The 18,160-nt window shown below is 34.9% G+C and overlaps 1 protein-coding gene across 1 annotated transcript in view; it reads right to left on the minus strand.

The window, feature by feature from the left end:
- Positions 1 to 18,160, minus strand: part of LOC120431155 (protein stum) — a 100,918-nt gene that overhangs the window by 41,368 nt on the left and 41,390 nt on the right. The gene's annotated exons all lie outside the window — the stretch shown is intronic.

Here is an 18,160-nt window from a genome sequence, read left to right on the forward strand (position 1 = left end):
TGCCGTTGACGCCGTTCATCGTGGTTGGAGGTTATACTTCTGCGCGCTCCAGAAAATAACCCCGCCAGTTATCGTGTGTTTCACATTCCCTCACGGGGAGTGACCAAGTCTGGAGTTTTGCAGTTTTGTTGTATTATAAAAATGGGTATCGCACAAAATAAATGCCAGCAGGCCTCTCAGGGTCTCGTTTTTCTACCGCGGGGGACACATGGACAGGAATCGAGTTGCGGTCAAAAGTTTTTCCTGCTTTACGTGTGAAAGTTTTTCGTTCGCGGAATTATATGTCGCGGTGCAGGGGCACAGTGGGAGTGTGGGAAAGTTAAAGGTTAAACAAGTTTTGAGAACAAATCCTACCATAACCATTTCAGCAACATAAATAACTGAATGCGATTCATAACTTTTGCAGAAATTCGGCAATGAACAAAAACATTGCTAAGAAATCAGTAACAGTAGATCTGTCAAACTGAAATGTCACCTATGACTTGTTTGGATTCTGCCAAGTGAAAATTCACTTTCAAATGTGTTGTATTTATTTTAAAATCTTTTTTAGTGATCTTAAGAAACAAATGAAAGAAAAATATCAATAGCAAATGCCTGTTTTTGATGGTTTGGAGAGTTGCCAAACCAGCCACTTTTTTCTAAACATTATTTAAGGTAAGAAAATCTATTTTTGGTAACTGAAATACCAGCAACGATTGATGAATCTTCAGCAAATGATCTGTCAAACTGATAATATTTCTTTAGCAGAAATTTAAGTTGTTTGGACAACCATTTTACTGAAATTTCAATAAATTATCAGCAAATGTAACAAATATCAATAGACTGTGATTTCTGTACATCTAAATTACTGAATTGTTAACTAAAATTTTGAAATTTGAGGAAAACTATACGAAAAAAAAATGATTTGTACCGGAGGCATTACCAGAACATAAACTTAGCAGTACAAGAAAATGAGAATTCTGTAAAGTACTCTTTCCATGACACACACTATTTTTCATATTTATTATTTATCCAAAACCTGAGCAATTCGCTACGAAATGAGCAGTTTTTATTTAAATTTTATTATTTCTTTTATTAACCCTCCACTGCCCAAATTTTTTTGGGCAATTTTTATTTTTTCCCTGTACTGGAGGAACTTTTGTTCTACGAAAAACTATTCTTCTCTTGTTTTATGTTTTTCTTGTTTTATTTTTAGTATTTAATTTGCATTTATCTTGTTAAGTTTATCTTTCTATTTTTTCATGTTTTTTCTGCTCTGGTAGGAACCATTACCATTTAAATTGTAATAAAATGCTTAGAGGCGTAGTCTGAGATACTACAAAAATTACTGCACACTTCGTTTTACTTGAAATATAGAAAATGTCAGTAAAAAACAAGCCAAAGTTAACCCCTAAAAAAACATTTTTAAAAACATTGGCAGTCACATAAAACAAGTCAAACTTCTAAACAGTAATTTTTCTGAAAATTAAAGAATTCTTCTTTCCAATGCTTTTTTAAGATCAAAAATGGGTTGAAGAATGGATTTTTGGCGATTTTTTTGATCGAAGCCCGTCTTGAGGCGGGGTTGGGTTGTAGAGGGTTAATCTGGCCCTTCCGTATGCTCACGGTTTGTGAAAATTCTTTAAGAATGTATCTTTTGAGGGAATGTGTTAATCCGGCAAAGTTTTAGGCATGAGCCTACCTACACTAAAAAATATCCGATTCTTTAAATCACCATTTGTCATTTAAAACTGATTTCTGAAAAAAAAAAAAACATTTTTTTGTAAGTTTTGAGGGACATAAAATGATGTCTTTAAAAAATATCCAGAAAGGCCGAACAATAATAGACGAAATTATGATTTTTTTTAAGTTAAATTTTTCAACAAAAAAAATATCAAAAAACAGGCAAAATAATGTAAAAAAAAATTGCAAAAAAGTACTTAAGTAAAATTTTGAAAAAATGCACCATTTTCTAGTTAAAGCCATTTTGAAGTAACAGTCGCAGTTTTTAAAAGTTTTGAAAATAGTGCCCTTTTTTGCACATTATTGAAAAAATGTTCTAAAATCTGAAAAAAATCCTGTTTTTTAAATTTTTGTTAAGACGGCCATTAGTCGCAAAAATAAACTTTTTGATTGCAAGTTTTATTTTACGTCGAAAAATTATGTCTAAAATTTGGTTTGTCCTTTTTAAGATTTGAAAAATCATCATTTAAAAATATACCTTGAAATATTTAGTGACAAGAAGTTATGTTAGAATTGTTTTCCTTGTATCATTTTTTTTATCCATCAACAGATTAAAAAGGTTTAAAATTGGAATGTTAATGATTTGGTTGGTTGAATATTAATGTGTAAAAACGTAGAAAAAAATGGCGAAATTTGATGCAAAATGGCTTCTTTGGACATACGGAAGGCACCCAAAAAGTTGTAGCCAGAAAAAAAAATGAAATGAATCGGATGGCCAATAATTGCTTAGCTTTAAATAATAATAGATCTGCTGACCTGATGGGATTTTTTAAGCGTGTTCTCTTCAAGAAATTCAAAATCAAGAGTCATGTTTCAACTCAGATTTTTGTTTTAAGTTATATGTAGTTTAAATAATTTAAAATATCGTCACCTAAGCCGAATTTTGAAAGCGAATTTTGCTGCACAAATTGAATAAATAAATTCGCATGTTATACACAGAAAAAATATCATGGTAATATAACATCTCGGAAGGGGTACATCTTTTATGTCAGAAAAAAGGTGTAATTTTACCTCTGGAAATGTGTAATTTTACCACTTTTCTGGTTTAATGTCACTTTTTCAGTCTAAATTGAGGTAAAATTACATCATAAAAGAGAGCAACTCTCTTCGAAATCGGCCGATTTCAACTATTTTTATTTTTTGTATTTTTTTATTTGAATCAAACTTTGTAGGGGCCTTTCCTATGACCAAATAAGCTATTTTGCGTCATTGGTGTACCCATACAAGTCTCCATACAATTTTGGCTGCTGTCCATACAAAAATGGTATGTAAATATTCAAACAGCTGTAACTTTTGAGTGAATTTTCTGATCAATTTGGTGTCTTCGGCGAAGTTGTAGGCATTGTTGAGGACTTTTGAGAAAAAATAGGTACACGGAAAAAAAATTCGAAGATTTTTTATCGACTTCTTTTTTTCACTAAAACTCAATTTCCCAAAATACATATTTTTTGATTTTCGAGATTTTTTGATATATTTTAGGGGACGAAAATCCGCAACTTTTGAGCCATAGAGAAACATGGTCAAAAAATCTGCCGCCGAGCTATGAATTTTTGAAAAAATAGCGATTTTTGGAAAAAATCGAAGTTTCATGCAAACATTGTTTTTTAATGCAAAATTGAATTTGAAATCGAAAAGTACTTTACAGATTTTTTGATAAAGAGCTCCGTTTTCAAGATATAGCCACCGAAAGTTTGATTTTAGCGAAATATTTGAAGTTTTTCAATTTTTAAAAATAGTGACCATGAGTGACTATTTCGAAAAATATTATTTTTTGAAAAGTTCAGAAAATTTGCTATAAAATTGTCTAACAGACGTTGAAGAATGGACCTCGGGTTGCTGAGATAGAGCCGCTTTAAGAAAAAGAAACACGGAAATTGAAGTTTTCTTAATATCATCAAAAAAACACACCATTTTCTAATGACGATATCTAGCAACTAATGGTCCGATTTTCAATGTGAGTAGGTACTTCAAACATTCGTGAAATTTTTCGATCTTTTCGAAAAAAATATTTTGAAAAAAAAATAAATCAAGACCATTTTAAATGGGCGTAATATTCAATGTTTGGCCCTTTTAAAATGTTAGTCTTGATTTAATTTTTTTCAAAATATTTTTTTCGAAAAGATCGTAAAATTTCACGAATGTTTCACGTATTAACATTGAAATTCGGACCATTAATTGCTGAGATATGAAAAACGATTGCTGAGATATCGTCATTAGAAAATGGTGGGCTGTTTGGGTGAGACTTAGAAAACTTCAATTTTCGTCTTGATTTTCGTGTTTCTTTTTCTTTAAGCCGCTGTATCTCAGCAACCAGAGGTCCAATCTTCAATGTCTCTTAGACAATTTTATAGCAAATTTTTTGAACTTTTCAAAAAAAAATATTTTTCGAAATGGTCACTCATGATCACTATTTTTAAAAATTAAAAAACTGCAAATATTTCGCTAAAATCAAACTTTCGGTGGCTATATCGTGAAAACAGAGCCCTTTATCAAAAAATCAGTAAAGTAGTTTTCGATTGCAAATTCAATTTTGCATTAAAAAAACAATGTCAAACTTGTTTTAGCATGAAACTTCGATTTTTTCCAAAAATCACATTTTTTTTCAAAAAATCATAACTCGGCGGCAGATTTTTTGACCATGTTTCTCTATGGCTCAAAAGTTGCGGATTTTCGTCCCCTAAAACATATAAAAAAAATCTCGAAAATCAAAAAATATGTATTTTGGGAAATTGAGTTTTAGTAAAAAAAAGTTGATAAAAAAATCCGCAAATTTTTTTTCCGTGTACCTATTTTTTTCTCAAAAGTCCTCAACATTACCCACAACTTTGCCGAAGACACCAAATTGATCAGAAAATTCACTCAAAAGTTACTGCTGTTTGAATATTTACATACCATTTTTGTATGGACAGCTGCCAAAATTGTATGGAGACTTCTATGGGTGAACCAATGGAACAAAATAGCTTATTTGGTCATAGGGAAGGCCCCCACAAAGTTTGAGCCAAATCAAAAAATACAAATAAAATCCATTTCCGGTTTTGGTAGAGAATTGTTCAAGAGGTAATATTCAACCTTCAAAAATTACAGCTTCCAAATTTACATTATTTTTTTCTGTGTAGCCTGAGTTTATGATTTTTAAAGCCACAAAAAAAGCAACGAAAAAATCTTTTCCAGGTAACACTCCATTTGATAGTTTTGCAAATCGATTGAGTTCAATAAAATCTCACAATTTCCAGTCGTTGAAACAATAGGCCGAACGTTTTCATATAATGAAAATCTATGGGTTTTCTTTCCAACATTTCCCACCGTGCCATCCGTGCTACCAGAAACCTCACGTTGCGATTCGTCGCACTATATAAGGTCCACGTATTAACTGGACCACCCGGAGCACCATCACACACGCCAAACCGAGGAGTTTACGTGGTGCACGTAACTTTTTCCTTCCGTTTTTCGTGTAAAGATTTCTTTCATTCACCTAAAACGTAGCGATTTCATTTTTTCTTTTCTGAGTTTTTCCCCATACACTGACCACACCACAAATATAAGTAATGGGAAAAGCCCAGTCCAACACACGTGAGTTCACTCAAAGGTGCGAGAACTAACAAGAAAGGGAGGAGGGCTGCAGACCACCCTCTCATGCAATTAAGGGCAAACGTCTTCTTCCTTCTTTTTTTTTCCTTACTCGACTACTCCTTTTTCCTACTCCATTCAACAAACACACAAGCGTGACTTCAGTCCAACTTCGAAAACGCGGTCAAACGGAAGGGCCAGCCTTCTTGACCAAGTGTCGGAACCGCACGCGGAGGGGGGTCCGGAACTGCGGAATCGATTTGTGACACTTTTTCGTCGAACCAAAACACGTGAACAGACGGCAAGGCGCGCAAAATTCGCAAAAATATTGGAGTCGCGAGGTTCCACGTGTGCACCCGCGAAGATGGTCAAACGATGAGTGGCCGTCATGTCCTGGGGCCTGGCGGCGCCAGGTCCCTGGGCTTCGGTTGGGCCTGCCAGCGAGAAAGCGGAGAATAACGAGCCATTCCCTAATAGGCTGGAAGACGATTTTTTACGGTTGTTCTGAACTTGTACGGTTATGCAGTGTTGAAATGGGGAGTCAAAAAAAAGGGGGTCGCATGTGTGCTGTGTCCTGCCCTGAGTTGGGTTGGGTCGTATAGTTAAGTATCCTGCTGTAGGGTGGTTCTTATTTTGTTAATCTTGCTTTAAAAATACAAATAAAGTCTACAAAGTCTCCGAGCAATTCCATGTCAAATAGGGAATAGGGTTGTACCCGACCGACAACTTCACAAGGATTGGACTGAGGACAATAGTCAATATAGAGACTTTTATGTAAAATTGTCTAGAGAATCGACTCTCGTGTTCGGATTTTAAAAATTTTGATGTTAAGAGCATTTTTGAAAAAAAAAAAACAATTTCAGTAAATTATTTTTGTATTTTTTAGGTGAGTTGCTCCATCCTGCATTTTTCGTGAGTCTTTTTGTAACATCTTAGGCTATTTCCACAAAAATTTTGAACGAAAAAAAAATCGTGGGCTCACGCTCAAATTTGACCTTTAAACTTAAAAATCAAAAAATCTCATAAAAGTGGAGTGTTTTTTTTCTTGCAGTGTATTTTTTTTCGGAAAGCCCGTCAAATTTCCTACAAGTTTGTCTTTGACCACTTTTTGATACGATGCAACGGCTGCGAGATACAGCAATATTTAAATTACGAAATACAAAAATATTTAAAACACTTACGCCCTTCTCAAATGTCACTATCGAGTGTAACTGGCTCCATATACACAAAAATGGCTTATATAAAGGTAGGATAAAATGTCTACAATGTTTCATTGAAATCGGAGAGGGTCGAGAAAAACGTACTTAAAAAATTCCTGTTTTGGGCTGGAATTGCTCCTCCCCCCTTCAAAATCGGCCCGAAAAATCAGGGGGCGAAACAATTTTTTTTTTCAAAGAACTTCGAAATTTCAATCGAAATTTCCCCTGCGTTAATCATTTTTAACATGTTTGGGTTTATTAAAAACTCTATAGAATTTTAGAAAATTTTCGATGCACAGTACTGCCGTTCTACGCATAATTGTCCCAAGTCATTTTTGAACGATTCTGACTTTTTATCATTTTTAAGCTTAATTTTACGTATACTTTCAGAAAAACACTGAGAAGTGTGGGAGTTCCGAGTCGAAATTGGAGAGTAGCAGCCCAAGACCGAGTTCAGTGGCAGCGCATCTGGAGACAGCTCATGACCCGGAGGTTGTACGAGCAGTAAAAGTAAGTAAAGTAAGTTCAGAAAAACACATAAAATTTAGCACTTTGTTCAGAAAATCATTGAAAACAACATCAAGTCTATTTGTCCCATCGTTGAACTTCTACGCATAATTGTCCCACCAAGTATTTTCTATCACGAAATCATGAGTTTTAAGAAGCATTTCATCATTTTTACTTGTTTAGCTGTAAGATGATTACAAATAAGGGTGATAAAATGTTAACCGGGGTAATTAGGGACATATACGGCGAAAAAATTCAATCGCGTTTTTCTCAATTGCTCTTTTTTGGACATGGGACAATTATGCGTAGAACGGCAGAGTACCGCAAAAAGATTGTTGGTCGTTATGATTTTTGTTTTCGTCAAATCTAACATTTTTTGAAAACTAATGATTGCAAAACAACTGAACTAGTGTAAAATCCATTTCAAAACACTTTTTTCATTCAAATGTTGAGAAAATGGCTTGTTATTTAATTTTTTTTTTGCTTTCCTCCTCGACCCCGGTCGGAGCCGAGCGACAAAAACTTTGAAAAATATTTGCATCGGCCTTAGTTTTCGAAATATTCAAGCATTGAAGAAATGTTTTTTCGCCGAAAAAAACCTTTTTGCGGTGCTGTACATTGGAATTAAAAATAAATAAATATATTTTTGATCGATCCCAGACATGCAATATATAATTTAAAAAGCAGGAAAATGCATTTCAAATTATTTCCAGTTGGTTAAACTTCTATTTCCATTAATATTTTGAAGTTTTTCTGAAAAAAAAAAGTTTGACTCCTGATTTCTCGGCAGTGATGTCAACCATCGCGGCGCTCATTTTTCGTTCGAGGCACATTTTTCGTTTGTGTTGCTTTTCAGTTACGGAATTCGACAAAATGGTGTTCGAAGCATTTGTAGAACTCACCAACAGCAACATTTCTTCAGAACATTGTATAGCTGTAAAATTCATACGCAAAAAGTTACAAGAAGATTTCAGACCTCAGGACCAATGGTTCGCGATGCTTTTGTTTGCCTAACGCATTTTTGGTTGTAACTTTTTTGGTATTCATCAAAAATTAACACTATGTTCAGCAAAGTTGTACGATTTGGTGTGTTCTACAAGTCCTCCATACACAACTTTGTCAAATTCCGTAACTGAAAAGCACTACAAACAAAAAATTTGCCGCGAACCAAAAATGAGCGTCGCGAGCGTCACCACGAATATTTTTCTTCAAAAAAAAAACAATGTTGACACTACAGAGATGTTTATAAAGGTTGTAAAATAGGAAAAAATAAACAAAATTGATACGTTAAAACTATTTTACCAAAAAAATAAGGAAGTGATTACTTTTAAACAAACTTTTTTTAAAATGATGCGGAAGGCCATATTGACACCACGACTCGAGTTTTTGGAAGCACTTCTAGAAAAAAGCCGTAACTTGAACAAGTTCTACCACAACAGACCTGAGGGTCGTTAAAGTGGATGGTTTGATTTGAAGCAATCTGTCGAGTTCAGGAATTGATTTAAGTTGAACAGAAGTTGTCCAAGAACTAGCGACCCGTTTTTGCCTTAAATTTAAAAAAATAGTTTTTGCGAAAATCTCAAAAAAATGCTATAAAACATACAGAAATCGTTTGGATTGCAAATGCAAATTAACAAAAAAATGTGAAAAATATAGATTTGTCAGATTTTAATTGGTACTTTAAGAGTTTTGTTAATCTAATAAATGAGCAATTCTGTACGAAATCGGTTGTTTTTTTAATTTTTGATTTTTTTAATCCGGCTGAATCTTTTTTGGTGTCTTCGGTATGTCCAAAAAAGCCATTTTGCATCATTAGTTTGTCCATATAATTTTCCATACAAATTTGGCAGCTGTCCATACAAAAATGATGTATGAAAATTCAAAAATCTGTATCTTTTGAAGGAATTTTTTTGATCGATTTGGAGTCTTTGGCAAAGTTTGGATATGGACTACACTGAAAAAAAAATGATACACGGTAAACAAAATTGATGATTTTTTACTTAACTTTTTGTCACTTAAACTTGATTTGCTAGAAAAAAAACACTATTTTTTATTGGTAAGTTTTAGGGGACATCAAATGCCAACTTTTCTCAAATTTCCAGGTTGTGCAAGAAATCTTTGACCGAGTTATGAAATTTTGAATCAATACTGATTTTTTTCAAAAAATCGAAATATTGGTCGCAAGAGATTTCAACTTAATTTTCGGTGTAAAATTAAATTTGCAATCAAAAAGTACTTCAGTGAAATTTCGATAAAGTTCACCATTTCCAAGTTAAAGCCACTTTTAGGTAACTTTTTTCAAAATAGTCGTAGTTTTTAATTTTATTAAATTAGTGCACATGTTTGAACACTTTTGGAAAAATATTTTTGACGAGCTCAGAAAATTCTCGGATCAGCAACTTATGGTCCGATTTACAATGTTAAAATATAAAACATTCGTAAAATTTTCCGATTTTTTCGAAACAATATTTTCAAAATTTTTAAATAAAGACTAACATTTCAAACGAAGTTGACTTTATAGCTGTCGGCCACCATTGCTAGTACCAACCACTAGTGTCTTACTTTTATCTACAAGGACTTCGCCGCCCTGGGCTCCTAAGTGTATGAAAGTATGGCACGGAGCGACGGCGCCGAATACCCATATTTACACAAAGAATTTTAGAGCGCCCGCCGCGGGATTCGAACCGGCGACCTCTGGATTGTGAGTCCAGCGCGCGGTCCGATTGATCCACACGGGCGGGACAAGACTAACATTTCAAAAAAAAAAAGACTAACATTTCAAAAAGGTTTAAAATTCAATATTACGCATTTTTTGAAATGTCAGTCTAGATTGATTTTCTTTGAAAATATAGTTTTCGAAAATATCGGAAAATTTCACGAATGTTTCATATTTTAACATTGTAAATCGGACCATTAATTGCTGAGATATCGACGTTAGATAATGGTGGGTTGTTTGGGTGAGACTTAGCAAACATCAATTGTGCTTTATTTAAACCTTTGCATGGTAAAATCTCAGCAACTAAAAGTCGAATCAACCAAGTTTTAAAAAGCAAAATATAGTTCTCAGCTTTTCAAAAATATGTTTTTCCAAAAGTGGGCAAACATGTGCACTAATTTAAAAAGAATTAAAAACTGCTAATATTTTCAAAAAAGTTACCTAAAAACTATAACTTGAAAACGGTGAACTTTATCAAAATTTCACTAAAATACTCTTTGATTGCAAATTTGATTGCTCAAATGCAAAATGTTGCAAAACTCGTCGTATTTATTGAACTCGGCAAACTACTCGTGAGGCTACTTATTTTGTCTGTAGTTCTCAAGTGACAAAAAGGCGTTATAAATCATTTTAGATATTAGGTGCAAGAGGACCACCCTAACCACCATTCTATATGTTAAATGTAGTTTTTGTACCTAATGTATGGGGAAGTATATGTGGGCATGAATTGGCACTTGACGTTATAATTTAGAATTAAAGGACACAAAAAATGTGAACGCAATTTGAAGACGGCAAATGTCGTTCTTTGCTTTTCCAGTATAATAACGAACTGAAAGGAAAGTTGTTGATTACTTTTTGAAAAATGTTGAGAACCTACGTGAGCCGATTTCCTATCAGTACCTAAAAGGTTCTAAAGAATGTTTAAAATTGTTCAAGTTTAGCACTGCATTTATTTAATAATAGTAATAGTCCAAACACAATACAATTTACGACTTTACTTTAAAGTTGCGTTTTCTCATTCAGGGAAGTTGCATCCCAAATTTGATACTTTGCCCTTATTGCCAAATCTAAGTTCTTATCGCAGCAAAGGAAATGCTCCCCGCTTAGTAAAATTGAGCAGAATATTTAAACTAAACCTTGCATGCTGAAAATGACCAGCACACCACTCTCTCGCTCACACTATTGGAAAACAATGTACACAGGCCCGGTCATTCCGTTTTCGACAGGTTGGCACAGAAATCCTACACCAATGACCCAATGAAGGAGTCCTACCCTGACCGTCATGAGCATAAACTAGGCGCGTTGCAGCAATACTGCCGCTTTTTGTGGGCAGCAGTAGCACCTGGACAGCTTTTAAGGACCCAACTGCTGCTGATTGCTGCATTAAATTTGCCGGTCATTTTGGCTGGTCGTTTGGGGCAAAAGCTGCAAGTGGAAATATTTTATTGCACTTGATTGGACATAAAAAATACACTCGCGTCACAGGTCGGGGGGAAATTTTAAGCTTGAACGTCACAGTCGGTCCTCTTTAAAGTTGATGTTGAAGCCGGGTGGACGTTGGAAAATTTACTTGCGCTTTTACGTAACGTCACGTGGGCTCCGAGCGGAGTTTTTAATTATTGTGTGATATGAGCTAATATACCCATGGCACGGCATGTACCACCATGTACAGTTCATGGGGTAGAAAGGGTGTACTCAATCTCAAGGTATTTGCACTGTTGAATGGAGAGCTTAGAAATGCAAACGAGGGCACTGAACAAAGAAAGTATATAAGCAAGCTTATTCCAATTCCTATTATTTTTTTTGCGAATCACCTCAAATAATATCCCTTATTTGAAATACGAAATCACCTCAAATAATATCCCTTATTTGAAATACGAAATCAATATTCGGTAGTAATCGTACTTAGTTGCCACTCTTTTGCAAAAAGTTTTGCAAGAGAGCAAAAAGGGAAAGAAATATTTACGGAAATATACATGATATCTGAAGACTGGATGAATTAAATGGGCTGACATTTTGAGCGAAGACTCGCAAGATATATCCAGAGTGCATGACAAAGCTTGAATTTGAAACAACATGTACTTGCGCTTTTAATATGAAACATCGAATAAATAGCTATAGAGATCTGTTTAATAAAGTTTTCTTTTACAGTCGACTCTCTGGCTGTCGATCTTCTCGATATCAATATTGCTCCATGTACCGATGAATTATTCAGTCCCTTCAAACTGCATACTTCGATTGTCTTTATTCCTCGATATTTTCTCTTGCTTGAAGGATCTCTTCCTCGACGGTCCCTAGGATTCTATTTGCTTTAAACATCTATTCCAGTTGTCTATAATTTCACTTTCTCATGGCTTGCATAGACATTTTTCTTTGATAAACGAAGCTTTGAAGGGTGTTTGACATTTCTTTGTTTTTGTTTGCTGGACGTTGCCATGATTCTCTCCCATAGCTGGTTAGCAAGAAAAAACAAATTTCAATCAAGTCTTCATTTTGCATCGTTCTGTTAACTGATGCTTCTCTTTCTCGACGGTCCCTTGGATATTGACAACCAGAGAGTCGACTGTATATCAACCTGTTCGCTCGCTCGAATCGTGGTTCATACGATACACGTCATCACGTTCAAGTGTGGTTCGCACATGATTGTGAACCAAGCAAGAACGAACCATGATTGAAAGCCTGCCGTGGATCGCATGAACCCTTGCACTCTCGAGCGGTTCACAAAAAAATCCTTCTTGGTCCGTCCAAAGACTTCTTGGAGTTGAGATCTTTGAATCTACCGCCGTAGAAAGCAAGATGTCAGCGGAATGACTCAGGACATCCCAACATAATAAAAAAGTAGGTAGTCTACCGTTCTCACTGAAGCCATGTGGGCATGATCCCTGGTCAAAAAACGCTGATCGCTTGTTACGGCGGTAGAGCCACAGATCATAACTCATGGAGTCCTTGGATGACTCAGAACAAGTATCGTTATCGTGCTTACGATAAAGATAAGCATTATTTGTATCGTTATTGAACCTAGATAATTTTATGGTACTGTCAGTGGGGGTGACGACACAGTAAGAATTTATATGTAAAAACGCATGCAAAAGCATGCACATCACCTTTTTGAGCAAAAACATGTAATATTGTATGAGAAAAAGTGTACACAAAAAGCATGTACGGAAGAAAAAAAAACTAGATTTTGCACACCACAAAAATAACATCAATCTGGTGAGAGTCATCTCCATGCAGATTACTAAGTCCGCGCCCCAACCTCCTTGGCTATCTCGTCGCTGTGATTTTTGTTTGGATCAGACACATTCGGCCGTGACCGTGCCGCGGAAATTTCAAAGAAAACACTTCAATATTTTAACAAATTTTGAAAGTACGTTAAATTTGCCAAAACAATCATCATTGAAGGATTTAACGTCTCGGTTGCTGTTCTACCAGCGAATATGTAGCGTGACGTTACAACGGTGAAAAAATTTGTTCCATCAATATTTTTTAAAAAGGCTGTGATTCTGCTCTGATGAACTGATCTTGTTTATGTTTTTTAATGCAAAATTGACTTTTGAATCGAATGCCATCATTGTATAACTAATGTCCCCATCCAAAATCAAAAAGTTTGATACGTCGTATGACTGGTTTACGCTGTTTCCTAATGCGGTTCCGGATGTGGCCACCGGAGATCGATGGAACCGGTTCCAATGGGTCCTATGGCATTTATTATTATTCTATGATTATTTTGCACGACTATTCATGGTAGAAGTAAGTGTATCAGTTCACAATTTGATAAATTAGATACTAATTCCAAAAATCCGGTTCTTCCGGTGGCATTCACCGGATTATTGTTCCTGGTTCAAAAACGAAGCTCTTGGTCTAGTCTAGTTTGCGAAAAACCATGTTGCGGTAATTTTTGGACCCACTGTGCATTGCTGTGTTGAAAATGTTAAGCTTTTTTTTGCAGCCGCAATACATTTCGTAATGTTACAACGAATACTTTTACAAAAAGGGTGTTCTGCTTGCGTTGTAACGTCACGGAAATTCTCAATGCTGTATCTTTGCGAAAAATTGACCAAGTTCGATCTACCCAGTTGCATTCGATGGGAAATTTATCCTACTTTCAGGATATGATCAGCATTGGAAGTATGTTTCCTGACCAAAGATATTTCGGGTTTCCGGAGGTGGTTTTGAAGTGTTTTTTTGCTGATTTAGGTACCGTAAAATGGGGTGACTTTGATAGCCCGGGGTGACTTTGATAGGTTTTTCAAATGCCCGTCAAATTAATATCTAAACATTTTTGAGAATTTTGAGTATGTAAGCATTAAGGGATAGCTTATTATCGAACATATATGCAAAAATGTGACTGTTACATTGGATGTATCAAAATTAGTGGCCAAATCAAATTTCTATCAATGTCACCCCGGACTATCAAAGTCACCCCAGTTTACGGTACCTGTAAACACGATCTTTCGATTTATTGCAGTTTCGTCAAAATTAAAAGTTATAAATCTTTGAATGTTTGTAAAAGTTGGTTTTACAAGCCTTAAACTATACAGAATCCAATCACAACATCTATTTCGCCATTAAATCTGGTTTTTAAATTTTCCCACTGGTATACTGCCGTTCTACGCATAATTGTCCCATGTCATTTTTGGACGATTTTGACTTTTTAACATTTTTAAGTTTAGTTTGTCGTAAACACTTAAAATCGGGTACTTTGTTCGGAAACTCATTGAAAACAACATCAAGTCTGTTTGTCCCATCGTAAAACTTCTACGCATGATTGTCCCACCAAGTATTTTCTTATACGGAATCATTAGTTTTATGTAGCATTATGCCGTGTTTACCTGTTGTTTAGCAAGAGGATCACAAATAAGAGTGATACACTGCTAACTGGGGCAATTAGGGACACATAGGGCGAACAGGAACCCACGGGACAATTATGCGTAGAAACACAGAAATCGATCGAAAAATTTCAATCGCGTTTTTCTCAGTTGCACTTTTTCGAACATGGGACAATTATGCGTAGAACGGCAGTATACTAGCCCGGAGAATGTGTCATCAACATCAGTTCCCCATAGGGGGATGGCCTCGCAATTTTTAGACCACGTTTGCCACTTTTTCTCAATCGAAACCGACTACTTCAGGGGTGCTCAAAGTTTTTGGAGGCCGGGCCAAATTTAAAGCTCAAATGAGCTTGCGGGCCAAATTTACAAAAAAGGTTGTTAAAAAAATAAATTAAGTTATTTTAATGTAAAAGATTACATTTCTGTTATTTAAAAAAAAATGTGGATTCAAAATAATAGAAACCACAAAATAACTAGTTTCTATTGTTGATTTTGTTGTTTCTGGTATTTAAAAAAAAAAGCTTTTAGCTGAATTTACTTGCGCTTTCAAAAAAAAAAATAAGTTTTGTTTTTATATTTCGAAAATGGTGGTGACATTACATGTTGAACAATTCATCTATAAGTTAAGTGTGGCTTATGAAAAATCGTTGAGATCCAGAATTTCAACATTTCAATGAAAAAAAACTTTTAGAAAATGATTTAAGCTTCCGTATAGTTAACCTGTAATCATTATTTTCAAAAAAAAAGCGAAACAACATTTATTTATTTAATCGAAAATTTACTAAAATTCAAATTATTTTTAATAAACCCAAACATGCTCAAATGATTTTAAATGCAAAGGAATGCATATTTAATTATTTTCAGCTTAATGCACTTAAATTTCATTATTTTAAGTTTTTTGAAAATATATTTTTGCTCCTGGTTTTCGAGCCAATTTTTTAATAATGGTGGAGTGGTGGGTTGATCGACGAAAGCTTTGTAAAATATTTGCTGCAAACTTGATTCTCAGATTTCCACATTTTGTCTGCCTGAATCAGTTGATAGTCAATCAGATTCGTTATCTAACTGGAATGAGTTCGAATCCCTAAGGAAGTACAATGTAAGTTTGAGGGTCAGTTCATAAAAGGGTCAATATGACTTGCAAATTAATAAAGAAAACTTTTATTTTTGCAACTATTACAGAATTCTACCTAAGACACGTTTGAACATTTTTTTAATATTTCTAAAAATGTTTGATAAAAGTTTTGATGATATTAACTAGTTTCACTCACATTGAAACGTGTGAAATTGTTATAATTACAACATTTTTGGAACAAATTATTTCCTAAATAATATAATTATAATCCTGAAGTGAGGATCAAAATATTGATAAATCATAAGATATTTGTTATTAACAAAAAAATAAAAAAGATTAGCATAAAAAAGCTTAAAATAAACCTTAATTTTGAAAATGTATAAAATCACTTTACAAGTGGTCAACGGGCCATTTTACATGATCATTCAAAATGGGTCCGCGGGCCACAAAATATCACCTCGCGGGCCACGTTTGGCCCGCGGGCCATACTTTGGGCACCCCTGGACTACTTTATCGACTTAATTTTTCTGGCAAAAGTGTCCGGATTTCGAATCAGCTTTTATCAGTGTCCGGGATTTGAAGCACAACAGACATTTTAATTTTAAAATTCTGATGAAAAATTGTTAGAAAAGACATAATTGGCATGCATTTTCTTGAAACTGACTGTTTATACAACGTTCTGATGATATTTCTACATTTCCAACTTATTGCATGATTTTTTTGCCAGCTATAACAAAAATGATCTGCTACTAAGTGTCCGGATTTCGAATCATGACGTTACAAATATATGGTAAAAACAAGTCATCTAACAGTGTTTCTTGTTCGAGGGAATCGTATTGACATGGTACAATGTTTGAAGTAGAGATTTTCAAACGCTTGGGTATTTTTCGAGCAATTCCAACAAAAATATTAAAAAGTTGATATTTTGAGAAGTCATTTTTAGCCAAGTTTTCAGCGGTGGTGTTATAAATTCTGTAACATTCTTAATAGTGGACGAATCTTTTCGCACTCTTCCCTGGAACACGGACTATGAGCTCATAAGGTTTTTGAAAAATTCAAAAATCATTAAGGGTCTCAAAACTGACAAAAACCAAAACGCACAGATTTACGGGTTAAATCCCATTTAAAATTAAAAGTCAAACGCCAGGTCCTGTCGCAACCAATCAAGGGATGCTAAAAAAATCTTCCTATAAGGCGCTTCTGAAATCAGCTATGACTATTTTTTCATGTAAAGGATGTCCAGAGAAAACGTCATGGGTAAACTATCATGACCTCCAGCATTAATTTGCATTTTCCATAAAATAAACTGAATTTTCTTTCATTTGCTAAGACCATTTGGAAAATTGCATTGTTTACATAATGCGCTCAGGACCTAATGCAAACTAATGCAAGATGTATAAATGTATATTTTTGTTCGACCTGTGTGTTTATTATTTAATTCTATTTGATTCTACTTGGCCATATATTATTGGAATACAACTGTTTGAATTTGCTCGCATTACAAAATCAAACCGGTTAATTACAAAAAAATCAATGTGTGCCATCTGCTGAAAAGTGTTTGTAAAAATGTTCAACAGTCAAGATAGCAAATCATGGCTACGGGGTTCGCAAACGCAACATTGTGATATATGTGTGCGATAAACGCTCCGGAAAAATGTTAAACTTAAACATGGCCGAGTTTTCCACCTCGTTGACCCAGTTTGATTAGGACGGAGGAAAGCATGAGCAAATTTCTTTCCTTCAGACCGGTCACGCAACCCGCCAGAGTTTTTGGAACCATCATCGACGGCAGCGGGAGGGGGCAACAAAATCAGTAGGGCGCACTGTCAAGATCGAGGTCATGAATTTTCTCAACACTTTTCCGTCGTCGTCGTCTTCCGCTGCTACTATAAACAATACTGAACGAGGTCAGACTGGCGGAGTGCGTGGTTTGTGCATATTTTATCCGCTGGCTATTTATGATTTGACCGCGTGGAATTGAGCGTGAAAAATAGCCAAAAAGAAAGGGTGGCGAATAATTTCACCTGTTTGTAAATGAGCAGGATGTTGATGATTACTACAGCTGAGGGGAGGAGTTGGACCAAACTGAGCTTGGTTTGGAAAGATGATCTAAATTTGATTCGAATTGCCGAATAATTGTGATGCTAATCTTACGGCTAGGATATTTGGTAAAGTGAGCCACAAAAAAAAAAAACTTTTAAAATGATTTGACTTTTTGAAAGTCAATTACAATAACTGCTGAATTTTCGTCATGCTCTCTGAAGATTGGAATCCAATCTACAACCTAGCGCCTCCATCGAATCTCCCATTGTTTAGAATGAATTCATGGAGGATGGAGGTGCTTTAAAGAGAATAATATCTCACGGTATTTTGGGTTAATAAACGAGTCAAACCATACAATTAAAAATAAAATGTGACAGTTGAGTTCTGTAGCAAAAATTTCCTCTTTTGGAGTTGTTGGAGATTTTAGGAGAAATTTGTTGGTTGAAGGAATATTGATAATGTAAAGGCAGTGCAAATAAATAAAACTGAGTAACAATTT

Source organism: Culex pipiens, chromosome 2 (genome assembly GCF_016801865.2).
Source record: "Culex pipiens pallens isolate TS chromosome 2, TS_CPP_V2, whole genome shotgun sequence".
In the NCBI taxonomy this organism is placed as follows: domain Eukaryota; kingdom Metazoa; phylum Arthropoda; class Insecta; order Diptera; family Culicidae; genus Culex; species Culex pipiens.